Consider the following 13,118-nt stretch of genomic DNA (forward strand, 5'->3'; position numbering starts at 1 on the left):
CAGGGCTGATCTCCTTCAGAATGCACTGGTTGGATCTCCTTGCAGTCCAAGGGACTCTCAAGAGTCTTCTCCAACACCACAGTTCAAAAGCATCTATTCGTTGGCGCTCAGCCTTCTTCACAGTCCAACTCTCACATCCATACATGACCACTGGAAAAACCATAGCCTTGACTAGACAGACCTTTGTTGGTAAAGTAATGTCTCTGCTTTTTATACCCCAATACAAAATAAAAAGTTCAAAAGGGAAAAAAATAGAGAGAGAGAGACATGCTTGGGTCCCTGAATCACCACATGGGTGAAAGCCGCCAGAAGCAATCTTCATCAGATTGTTACGTGAGTAGCAAATCTTCATCAGATTGTTACGTGAGTAGCAAATACATTTTTACTGTGTTCAGCCACTGAAATTGGCAGTTTAACAGCTACTATAGCTAGCACTTCCCTAATTAACACAGAGACCAACTTCCATCTTCCTCTCTCCATTTAATGTTTTAACTCCCTTTAAAACTCCTCTCAGGGATATTAGTAGGAATAACCAGAAGCACTTGGTATGATGGCTAAGAACATGGACACTGGTGTCAGGCAGATGAGGCCTTGAATTTAATTTTGTTAATATTTTTGTTGTTTTTCTCAGGAATGCAACAATGTTTATTCATTTTTCTACATACTTCATGGTTTGATTTATTTTAAAATCTAGAACAAGCAAAAATATATTATGATCAAAACCAGAAATATAAAGCTGCAAACCTTTTTTTTTTTTAACTCCATTTTCAATACTAAACTAGCTACGTGTTCTTGGCCGAGCCACTTAATTTCTCTGAGCCTTGGTTTCCTCATCTGTAAAATGGGCATAATAGTAGTACTTAGGTCATAATGTTGTTGAGAGAAGTCAAGGACCTCATTCACATAGTTCAGTTCAGTTCAGTTCAGTTGCTCAGCTGTGTCTGAATCTTTGTAACCCCATGGACTGTAGCACGCCAGGCCTCCCTGTCCATCACCAACTCCCAGAGTTTACTCAAACTTATGTCCACTGAGTCGGTGATGCCATCCAACCATCTCATCCTCTGTCATCTCCTTCTCCTTCAGCCTTAAATCTTGCCCAGCATCAGGGTCTTTTCAAATGAGTCAGTTCTTTGCATCAGGTGGCCAAAGTATTGGAATTTCAGCTTCAGTGTCACTCCTTCCAATGAATATTCAGGACTGATGTCGTTTAGGATGGACTGGTTGGATCTCCTTGCTGTCCAAGGGACTCTCAAGAGTTTTCTCCAACACCACAGTTCAAAAGCATTGATTCTTTGGTGCTCAGCTTTCTTTATAGTCCAACTTTCACATCCATACATGACTACTAGGAAAACCAAAGCTTTGACTAGAGGGACCTTTGTTGGCAAAGTAACGTCTCTGCTTTTTAATATGCTGTCTAGGTTGGTCATAACTTTTCTTTCAAGGAGCAAGCATCTTTTAACTTCATGACTGCAGTCACTATCTGCAGTGATTTTGAAGCCCCAAAAAATAAAGTCTCTCACTGTTTCCTCATCTATTTGCTATGAAGTAATGGGACCGGAAGCCATGATCTTAGTTTTCTGAATGTTGAGTTTTAAGCCAACTTTTTCACTTTCCTCTTTCACTTTCATCAAGAGGCTCTTTAGTTCTTCACTTTCTGCCATAACTGTGGTATCATGTGCTGGTCTGAAGTTATTGATATTTCTCCTGGCAATCTTGATTTCAGCTTGTGCTTCATCCAGTCCAGCATCTCTCATGATACACTCTGCATATAAGTTAAATAAGCAGGGTGACAATATACAGCCTTGATGTACTCCTTTCCTGATGTGGAACCAGCCTGTTATTCCATGTCCAGTTCTAACTGTTGCTTCCTGACCTGCATACAGATTTGACCTGCATACAAAAGGCACTAAGTATTCAAGAAATGAAGGCTTTTGTTCTTACTGGCATTATACAAGTGATCATATAACACACGCTGGTGATAATATTAAATAGATTGATAAGCAGGTTTTTGTTGTATTGCCACTTTCCAGAGGGTCAGAGAAACTGAGGCATAGAAGCAGCTTCCCTATTTAGTTGTCAGGACCTTAGAAACCTGGGTGGGGTGGTTGGAATAGCAGCATAGGCCCTAGGAGACTGGGGTACCAGGAACCCAGAAGGAATTAGCATCAAAATCTCTGGGCACGAACACATCTTACAACACTCAGGGGCCCTCAGCAGAGATGAGATAGGAGCTATCGTTTCCACGATGCACAGGTGAGGTCACGTGAGACATGAGAGGATGGAGGGCTCCCAGGGTAGGTCCATCTCTGACTGAGCCTCAGGAAATGGAGCCCTCCCCCTTGGTCTCTAAGACAATCCCAGAGGTGCTCTCAGGTAACTCAGAGAAGTGAAGGCGTGGGAGAATGCAGCTGGGAACTTGGGAGGGAGACGGAGCAGAGCAAGGGATGACAGGGCAGGTGAGAAGCCTGTGCTCCCCCGGAGAGTCAGCAGTTTCTTCCTTTGGTTCCTACACCTGCTCACTGACTGCACTCGGGGCCAGGGCACCCTCTCCCTTGGTCTTTCTAGCAGAAGTGCAGTGTCCACACAGACTTCCTGCTGACCCCTCTGTCACCCTCTGCCCCAGGGCAGTCCTCCTTTGGCCTCAGGAGTCTGAAAGGAGACTCGCCCTTTCTTTCCTTTGCCCAGACTCTAAGGGCTGGAAAGCAAATGCAGATGTTTGGCTCCAAACCACGCCAGAGAAAGATGAGAACAGCCAGATCCCTGCCGGCGCCAGATGCCTCCAGCCAAGCTACTGAAAAGCCTTCACAACACTAGATCCACCAGCTACTTCTGACGCCCTCTCTGAGAGAATTGGGGACAAAAAAGGAAAAGCAGAAACAGAGGCTCCCGTCTAGCACCCTGGTGTCTGTCCGAGTGACACCACTTTTTGCCTGGCTGACCTTTGGTCGTGCATTTGTATTGCTGCTGCAGTTTCCAAGTATTTGGGATCTGAACAGATGAAGGAAGGGTTTCCACCATGGGAGGGAGAATCAAGAAAATTTCAAATATAAGGCATTTTCCAGATTCCTCTCTTTATGCCAAAATAAAGTATCAATATTCACCACAGCAAGCAAGAAAGGAGAGAGGGGGGAGGGGAGTTGGAGGGAGGGAAGGAAAGAGAAGGAGCTCTTCAGAGTAAAGAGTAAATCATCTTGTGCTTACCTCAAACTCTGGTTTTCAGCACTCCCCAGACTCATGACCTGGAAGAAAATGAGGTCATGCATTAGCACATAATTGACCTGTCCCCTCCAAACACACACCTGAAGGAACCCATTCCAGCTTTGGATGATGAGACTGAACGTTTTCTTTTATACTGAGACAAAATCTAGCTGCCTCTATTTCTCATCTTTGGTTCTCTTTCCTGTCTTGGGTCCACGTGGAACACGTCTCATCTTTCACATGTGAAAGTCCACAGTGAAATTCTGTCCATGAGAGAGCAGAGGGAGAGGGTAAACTTCTTAAGGATTAATTCTCCTTGGGTAGCTTTCTCCTTTGCAGCAGTAACATGCAACGTCTTTCATGGTTGGTGTTTTGTTTTGTGGGATGCTAAGGAGAAGGAAATGGCAACGCACTCCAGTATTCTTGCCTGGAGAATCCCAGGGACAGAGGAGCCTGGTGGACTTCCATCTGTGGGGTCACACAGAGTCAGACACGACTGATATGACTTAGCAGCAGCAGCAGCAGCAGCAAAGGACTCTAAATCCTGAATCTTCCTTCCAAACTCTAGTCTTGACCTAACACTTATACTGTTACCTCTTCTGCCTCAGGGTTCCCTAATGTGGATCAGAGGTTACAGGCAACATTACTCAGGATAGGTAAGTCTGGTGATCAGAGCATGAGGTGTGATCCAGTTTGTCTTGGGAAGCAGAAAGAGAGCCCCCAAATGCTGAAGATGTTATATCCAGTCCACACAGGCCACAGCTACCCTTTTTCCATCATCATCAAGGCCTCATGAGTCAGACAGGAACAGGAAACCAGCAATGCTTCCCTCCACCAATCCTGTCTCAACACGTGCCACTCAACCCAGCCTTCCCTAATCTCTTCACCTCTACTGAATTCTCCTTAGAGAAAACTTACTTTTCTCATTTTCTCAGCCTTCTACCCCAATCTTTCCAAGATGACAGTTGTTACCTGCCCACATGACACCCTTTTACCTTTTCCTTGGTAAAAGCTTCTAAGTTTCCTTTGATGAGCTACCCTCCTTGGTCCACATGGTTCACTGAACACTGACCACATACAACTCATCATCACAGAGATGAATGGAAGATTAAGACCTGACCAAGCAGAGTCATGGGGATTGGCCCAGGGATGAAAATGGAAAGAGGGTCTACACTGTGGATTTTGCTAGAACTACTGGAATGGATATGCTATGGTTGCTAAGCTAATAGGACCTAAACCTGTAGCTGCAGACAGTCATCATTATCTGCTTTTAGAGGAAAGCCTGCCCAACATGAAGCCAATAATAGGGGGTAAGGGACCAAGAGGTGAAGAGAGACAGGCTTTGGCTTATGGCTGTTTGAGCTGAGTTTGTCTCTTGCATCCAAAATTACTCAGAATTCTTTTTTTTTTTTTTTGACACTGCTATGTTTTCCTCTTTCTTTCTTATTTTTTATTTTTTTTTAAAATGGTACTTTTTTTGTTTGTTTGTTTGTTTTAATTTTATTTTATTTTTAAACTTTACATAACTGTATTAGTTTTGCCAAATATCAAAATGAATCCACCACAGGTATACATGTGAGTATGATAACACATTTCCAGGAGAATTGGAAAATGCCAAACAAGGTTACATATAGTTCTGCTATATATTATAGCTATTTTAAGTAGATAAATTAAGATTTTTAGTTGGAGTTTCAAAATCAAACTCTCAAAAATTAATAGAATGACTATACAGAGAAGTAGAAGGCTATAGTAGACCTGAAAAGCAGTATGAACCAATTCAAGTGTATCCATAATAATGATGTAAACAATTTTCACACAACAGTAGGAAAAAATTCTATTCAAATTCCCATAGACTATAAACTAGAAGACACTGAAACATATCCAGGGACATAAAACAAGGTGCAAAAGTTTCATGGACTAAAGGTATTGAACTCATACAAAGTCTTGTTCTCTTATCACTATATGTTATGTTAGAAATTATGTTAGAAATCAATATCAAAAGATATTTGAAAATAACCTATGTATTTTCAAGTGCTATGTGACATCTGCCAAGAGAGATCTTTGACTTAGCCACTGAAAATCTCAATCAAGTTAAAAGACTGAAAAAAAACACAGAGGGTGATAGCAGAAAAGAAAGCATTTAAATGAGAAATTACTATCAAATGAAAAATTAATATTAAAGATACTTTTAAAAATCCTATGTATCTGGAAATTGAATGTCCATTTTTAAATGATGGGTGTATCTAAGAAGCCATAACAATGAAAATTAGAAAATATTTGTAACAGAATAAAAATGGAAAGAGAATTTACCAGAATTTGTTGCATGCAGCTGAATCTGCTCAATGCACTTAAATACAATCTAGAGTCTTGAATAAGCTATGAAAATAAATACTGGACACTAGCATAAAATTTTGTGAAATTTGAAATTCTGTACTTTAGTTAATAATATTGTATCACATATTAATTTCCTGGTTTTTTTTTAAGCAACACAGTGTTTCTTTACAGAGAAGGCAATGGCACCCCTCTCCAGTACTTTTGCCTGGAAAATCCCATGGACTGTGCCTGGTGGGCTGCAGTCCATGGGGTCGCTAAGAGTCGAACACAACTGAACGACTTCACTTTCACTTTTCACTTTCATGCATTGGAGAAGGAAATGGCAACCCACTCCAGTGTTCTTGCCTGGAGAATCCCAGGGACGGAGGAGCCTGGTGGGCTGCCATCTATGGGGTCGCACAGAGTCGGACACGACTGAAGCGACTTAGCAGCAGCAGCAGCAGTGTTTCTTTATATTCTCAGAATTGAATTAGAAGTTTCAAACATCATTCAATTTTTAAAAATCATTAAGATAATAAATTTTCTAGACTTTTAGCAGTAATACTAGATGCCAAAATACATGGAACTATATCAAAGTTTTGCAAAATTACTCAGAATTCTGGGTGATACTTGACCCCCCATAATTCTCACACTTTTTGGTCTCAGGACATCTTTGCACTTCAAAGAGTTTTTGTTTGTGTGAATTATTTTTATAGATATTTATCATATTATAAATTAAAATTAAAAAATTTTGTAGTGTCACTTAACAAAACTAACAACAAATTTATTAGGTGTTAATACAAATAACATTTTTTATGAAAAATAACTTTATTTTCCCAAAACAATATATTTAGTGAGAAGTATTCCCCTGTGTTACGTTTTTTCAATGTTTTTGCAGTGTCTGGCTTAATAGAACGTAGCTGAATTCTCATGTATGTTTTTTCATCATGACATCGCCATATGTTGTTTTGGTTCAAGTATATGAAGAAAACCTGGCCTCACAGAGATATGTATTGTTTAAAAAGACGGAGATTTTAGTAGACTTTTTAGAGAGTTGTGGGTTTTCTTTTTTGGCATTTTTCCCAAAACTTGACAAGTGGTAGTTTCTTAAAGATTTGTTACAGTGTGGAATGTGAAACTATAAAAGGAGCTTTTCATATTCTATGCAATATATATTCATGAGAGAATGAGGGTGATAAAAGGCACAGTAATATCTTAGATTTAAGAGGAAAATAGTTTTGACCTTGTAGACCTCCTGAAAGGTGCTCTTTATAAAGGTGGAGAAGGGGTCCCTGGACCACACTTGGAGAACTATTGATCCCCCCCAAACCTCATCAACTCTGACTCTGTGTGTGTTTTTCTTTATTTTTTTTTTTCTTACTGGAGAATAGTTGCTTTACAATGCTGTATCGGTTTCTGCTTTTACAGAAGTGAAACAGCTATAGGTATACATCTATCCCCTCTTTTCTTTATTTCCTTCCCGTTTAGGTCACCACAGGGCACTGAGTAGAGTCCCTGTGCTATATAGTTGAGTCTCATTATCCCTGTGCTATTTCATAGATTCTCATATCTATTTTATACATACTAGTGTAATAAGTCAATCTCAATCTCCCAATGAATCCCACCTTATTTTTCTAATTTAAACTTTTTCTTTAAGATGGATTACGCCTCATGGATTGCAGGATCTCAGTTCCCTGTTCAGTTCAGTTGCTCAGTCGTGTCCGGCCCTTTGTGGCTCCATGGACTGCAGCACGCCAGGCTTCCCTGTCCATCACCAACTCTCAGAGTTTACTCAAACTCATGTCGACTGAGTCGATGATGCCATCCAACCATCTTGTCGTCCCCTTCTTTTCCCACCTTCAATCTTTCCCAGCATCAGGGTCTTTTCAAATGAGTCAGTTCTTCACATCAGGTGGCCAAAGTATTGAAGTTTCAGCTTCAGCATCAGTCCTTCCAAAGAATATTCAGGACTGATGTCCTTTAAGAAGGACTGGTTGGATCTCTGTGCAGTCCAAGGGACTCTCAAGAGTCTTCTCCAACACCACAGTTCAAAAGCATTGATTCTTCAGTGTTCAGCTTTCTTTATAATTCAACTCTCACATCTATACATGACTACTGGAAAAACCATAGCTTTGACTAGACGGACCTTTGTTGGCAAAGCAACATCTCTGCTTTTTAATATGCTATCTAGGTTGGTCATAACTTTTCTTCCAAGGAGCAAGAGTCTTTTAATTTCATGACTGCTGTCATCATCTGCAGTGATTTTGGAGCCCCCCAAAATAAAGTCTGTCACTGTTTCCACTGTTTCTCCACCTACTTTCCATGAATTGATGGGACCAGATGCCGTGATCTTAATTTTCTGAATGTTGAAATTTAAGCCAACTTTTTCACTCTCCTCTTTCATTTTCATCAAGAGACTCTTTAGTTCTTCTTCGCTTTCTGCCGTAAGGGTGGTGTCATCTGCATATCTGAGGTTATTGATATTTCTCCCGGCAATCTTGATTCCAGCTTGTGTTTCTTCCAGTCCAGTGTTTCTCATGATGTACTCTGCATATAAGTTAAATAAGCAGAGTGACAATATACAGCCTAGACATATACCTTTCCCAGTTTTTAACCAATCTGTTGTTCCATGGCCATTCTAACTGTTGCTTCTTGACCTGCATACAGATTTCTCAGGAGGCAGATAAGGTGGTCCGATGTTCCCATCTCTCGAAGAATTTTCCATCGTTTGTTGTGGTCCCCATAGTCAAAGGTTTTAGCATAGTCAATGAAACAGAAGTAGATGTTTTTCTGGAACTCTCTTGCTTTTCCGATGATCCAACAGATGTTGACAATTTGATCTCTGGTTCCTCTGCCTTTTCTAAATCCAGCTTGAACATCTGGAAGTTCACAGTTCATGTACTGTTGAAGCCTGGGTTGGAGAATTTTGAACATTACTTGCGTGTGAGATGAGGGCAATTGTGTGGTAGTTTGAGCATTCTTTGGCATTGCCTTTCTTTGGGATTGGAATAAAAACTGACCTTTTCCAGTCCTGTGGCCACTGATGAGTTTTCCAAACTTGCTGGCATACTGAGTGCAGCACTTTGAATAATATCCTCTTTTAGGATTTGAAATAGCTCAACTGGAACTCCATCACCTCCACTAACTTTGTCATTAGGGATGCTTCCTAAGGCCTACTTGACTTCACATTCTAGGATGTCTGTCTCTAGGTGAGTGATCACACCATCGTGATTATCTGGGTCATGAAGATCTTTGTTGTATAGTTCTTTTGTGTATTCTTGTGACTTCTTCTTAATATCTTCTGCTTCTGTTAGGTCCATACCATTTTTGGCCTTTATTGTGCCCATCTCTGCATGAAAATTTCCCTTGGTAGCTCTAATTTTCTTGAAGAGATCTCTAGTCTTTCCCATTCTATTGTTTTCCTCTATTTCTTTGCATTGATCACTGAATAAGACCTTCTTATCTTTCCTTGCTATTCTTTGGAACTCTGCATTCAAATAAGTATATTTCCTTTTCTCCTTTGCCTTTTGTTTCTCTTCTTTTCACAGCTATTTGTAAAGACTCCTCAGACAACCTTTTGGCCTTTTCGCAATTCTTTTCCTTGGGGATGGTCTCGATCTCTGCCTCCTGTACAGTGTCACGGACCTCCATCCATAGTTCTTCAGGCACTCTGTCTATCAGATCTAGCCCCTTGAGTCTATTTGTCACTTACACTGTATAATCTTAAGGGATTTGATTTAGGTCATACTTGAGTGGTCTAGTGATTTTCCCTACTTTCTTCAATTTAAGTCTGAATTTGGCAATAAGGAGTTCATGATCTGAGCCACAGTCAACTCCCAGTCTTGTTTTTGCTGACTCTGTAGAACTTCTCCATCGTTGGCTGCAAAGAATATAATCAATCTGATTTAAGTATTGACCATCTGGTGATGTCCATGGTCAGTTCCCTGACCAGGGATTAAACCCAGGCCTTAACACTGACAGCACCAAGTCCTACCCACTGGAGCACCAGGGAAGTACCTAACTTAAACTTGTGATCTGAAGAAGAGGGAACTGATTTGGCTCATTCAGTCACCCTTCAAGGAGAAAATTCACGTGTACCCCAGTGTTTATCGCAGCACTGTTTATAATAGCCAGGACAGGGAAGCAACCTAGATGTACATCAGCGGACAAATGGATAAGAAAGCTATGGTACATATACACAATGGAGTATTACTCAGACATTAAAAAGAATACATTTGAATCATTTCTAATGAGGTGGGTGAAACTGGAGCCTATTATACAGAGTGAAGTAAGCCAGAAAGAAAAACACCAATACAGTATACTAACGCATATATATGGAATTTAGAAAGAAGGTAATGATAACCCTGTATGCGAGACAGCAAAAGAGACACAGATGTATAGAACAGTCTTTTGGACTCTGTGGGAGAGGGAGAGGGTGGGATGATTTGGGATAACGGCATTGAAACATGTATAATATCATATATGAAACAGATCACCAGTCCAGATTCGATGCAGGATACAGGATGCTTGGGGCTGGCGCACTGGGATGATCCAGAGGGATGGTATGGGGAGGGAGGTGGGAGAGGGGTTCAGGATGGGGAACACGTGTTCACCCGTGGTGCATTCATGTTGATGCATGGCAAAACCAATACAATATTGTAAAGTAATTAGCCTCCAATTAAAATACATTTATATTTAAAAAATAAATAAAAAAGAAGAAAATGCACATTAGTTATTCAGCTAATAGTGCTGGGTCTCCCTGTGTTCTGGGCACCATGGTGGAGCTGGGCGTACAGTGGCGAGCAGTGGACTCTACCCTCAAGTTGCTGGCAGCCCAGTGTGGCTTACAGACATTAATCCCAATAGCAGTTTACAAACTGGGGTCCTTACGTGAAGGAAACAACAAAAAGTTCCGAAGTGGTAAGGGATTGGTTCCTTAAAGAAGCAACTTTTAGGAGATAACAGGATAAGGAGTCATTCTGTGAAGGCATGCGGAGGAGGGAATGCCTCGTGCTCTAGGCAGAGGCCATGGCATGTGAGATATCTTAACCAAGGAGAAGAGGCAGGAAGTCAGCCTCCCCAGAAAGCGAAGGTAGAGACCACGGTGTGGAACAGTCTGGAGAGGTAGATGGGGGTCATCTGTTAGACCCACTGCTTGCAAAGCACCATCTCATTGGCTGCTGGCCCACCTACAGAAGACTGCCTTTGGGTCTGACACCTAGTCCAAGCAGCTGGATCCAAGGTGCAAAATCATGAGGTGGCCCACACATAAAGGACCCCTGGGAAGGGACTGGGAGTACTGCAAGCACTTCTGGAGGAGCCATGATCTCCTCTAAATACAAATTCTGGGGACTTCCCTGGTGGTCCAGTGGTTAAGAATCCTTGCTACCACTTCAGGGGGCATAGGGTCAATCCCTGGTAGAGAAGCTAAGATCCCATATGCCACAAGGCCAAAAATATAAATAAATAAATATTTTTTTCCCTTTTCTTTGCAGGAAAACTATGACAAACATAGACAGTATGTTAAAAAGTAAAGACATCATTTTGTTGGCAAAGGTCCATATAGTCTTTCCAATAGTCATGTACAGTTGTGAGAGCTGGACCATAAAGAAGGAAGCCTTGAAGATCTGCGTTTGCTAGTCATCTATGCTTGATTTTCAGTAGGAACACTGTCACAGATGGGACTCCCAAGAGGCAGATTCTGGGATGAAGACTGGTAGCAGCATGACTATTAGGTTTTGGAGATGAGACTTGTGAAAGGGAAGGGACAGAAGCAGGGTTGGACGGAGGGAAAAGCTGACCCATGAGGTGGGCTTAGAGGTCTCAGTTAATCTCATGGGCAGCTCTGAAGCTGTGCTGGCCTTCCAGAATTGTCTTGATTTGCATCAAGATGGTCAGCTTTAAACCCTCACATTTCCTAGTCACTGGATGTGCATTGCCTCCTCATGACCTTGGAAGGAAGTGTGACCAAGCAAGGCAGTTTTCTTCAATTAATATGATCCCCAAAGCAGGGTGACAACAGACGGCTGTCTTTCAGCACCATTCCCATCTCCTGGGGCAGAAGGAGGATCTGAGTGGTGCATCCCAGCACACTCAACCCGCAACAAGAATCACAGTGGTGTTCATGAGGACAACAATGGGTGGACTGAGTTCCAGTGCTGGCTTTTTATAAACAAAGCACACACAAAAACTTGCAGTTGATGAGCTGGGTGCACACGTCCTGTCAACACACATAAAAACTTGTAGTTGATGAACTGGGCGCACACTTCCTGTCCCCTCAACCTTATCTCATAACTGTTCTCCCTCACCCACCTAACTCCTTAATGCAGGTCAGATTAAGGAATGATCTCATCTGTTGGCTCGACTAGAAGATCTGTTTCGTGAGCATAGAAACTGTGTTGTTCATCTTTGTATATTCAGAGCCTAGAACACAGTAGGCCTAAAAATATTTGCTGAAAACAGTGAATGCTTGAGGACCAGGGAGAGTGCATACATTGGTTTGCCAAGGCTGTTGTAACTAACTACCACAAACAGGGTGGCTTAAACTATAGAAATATATTTTCTCACAGTTCTAAAGGCTACAAGTCTGTCAGCAGGGTTGCTGCTGCTGCTAAGTCGCTTCAGTTGTGTCCAACTCTGTGTGACCCCATAGATGGCCTCCAACCAGGCTCAGGGTTGGTTTCTCCTAAAACATCTCTTCTCGGGTTGCAGATGGCTGTCTTCTCCCTCTGTCTTCACGTGGTCTTTCCTCGGTGCATGTGTGTGTCCAGATTTCTTCATCTTAAAAGGACACCAGTCTCACTGGATGAGGGCCCACCCTAATGACCTCATTTTACCTTCATCACCTCTTTAAAGAGCCTGTCTCCAAATAGAGTCACATTCTGAATTGCTGGGGGTTAGGACTTCAGCATACAAATTTTGGGGGAAATGATGCAACCCATAACAAACATAACAGCCCATAACAATGTGGAGACACAGAAAGGCTACATTGTGAGTTTTTTTTTCTCAGAAGCATCACTGTATCACCCTAAAGAAGAGGAAACCTAAAACCAACCAGCATGGTTTTAGTCTCTACCACATACCAGGCATTATGCTGATGCTTCACACGCAACATCTTATTTCTCCTTGTCTGTTGAGGCAGGTGGCATTATGCCCATTTTACTGACAAGAAGACAGAGGCTCTGAGACCTTAATGAGTTACTCAAGGTCACCCAGTGGCCAAAGGGAGAAGCTAGTACTTGAACCCAGATCTCCTGACTCTTAAGTCCACACAGTTAACCATTTCTAGAAAGTGTCACTTGTTTATCTTCACAGCTTCCTCACCCCATGATTTCAAATGCGAACATCCCGCCTCAACAGAGCCATAATTAGTTTAATTACATGGTATTCCGTGAAGTTCTCTCTAAGTCACCTGTAGCCCTCTCCAAGGAGAAGGGAACCATCTGGGAAAATAACAGAAACCCAGATGTTGCTTGCATTCAGGGTAAAGAAGCCTGAACAAACATTTCTTTTTGGTCTCAGCACTGTCAAGTCTAATGCCATAGTCCCCTCCCTGAAACTTAAAACAAAAATCAGAACTTACTTCATTCTGTTTCATTAGCTTGGCA

The 13,118-nt window shown here is 41.8% G+C and overlaps 1 long non-coding RNA gene across 1 annotated transcript; it reads right to left on the reverse strand.

The window, feature by feature from the left end:
• Nucleotides 1–670: 670 nt before the first annotated feature.
• Nucleotides 671–4,046, reverse strand: LOC129635283 (uncharacterized). The gene is made up of 3 exons (XR_008706203.1): nucleotides 3,793–4,046; nucleotides 3,202–3,239; nucleotides 671–1,890 (listed from the first exon to the last, which is right to left on the reverse strand). It is a non-coding gene; the product is annotated as an uncharacterized LOC129635283 (long non-coding RNA).
• Between the last annotated feature and the right edge of the window lie 9,072 nt (nucleotides 4,047–13,118).

The sequence above is a fragment of the Bubalus kerabau genome, chromosome 20 (genome assembly GCF_029407905.1).
Source record: "Bubalus kerabau isolate K-KA32 ecotype Philippines breed swamp buffalo chromosome 20, PCC_UOA_SB_1v2, whole genome shotgun sequence".
In the NCBI taxonomy this organism is placed as follows: domain Eukaryota; kingdom Metazoa; phylum Chordata; class Mammalia; order Artiodactyla; family Bovidae; genus Bubalus; species Bubalus kerabau.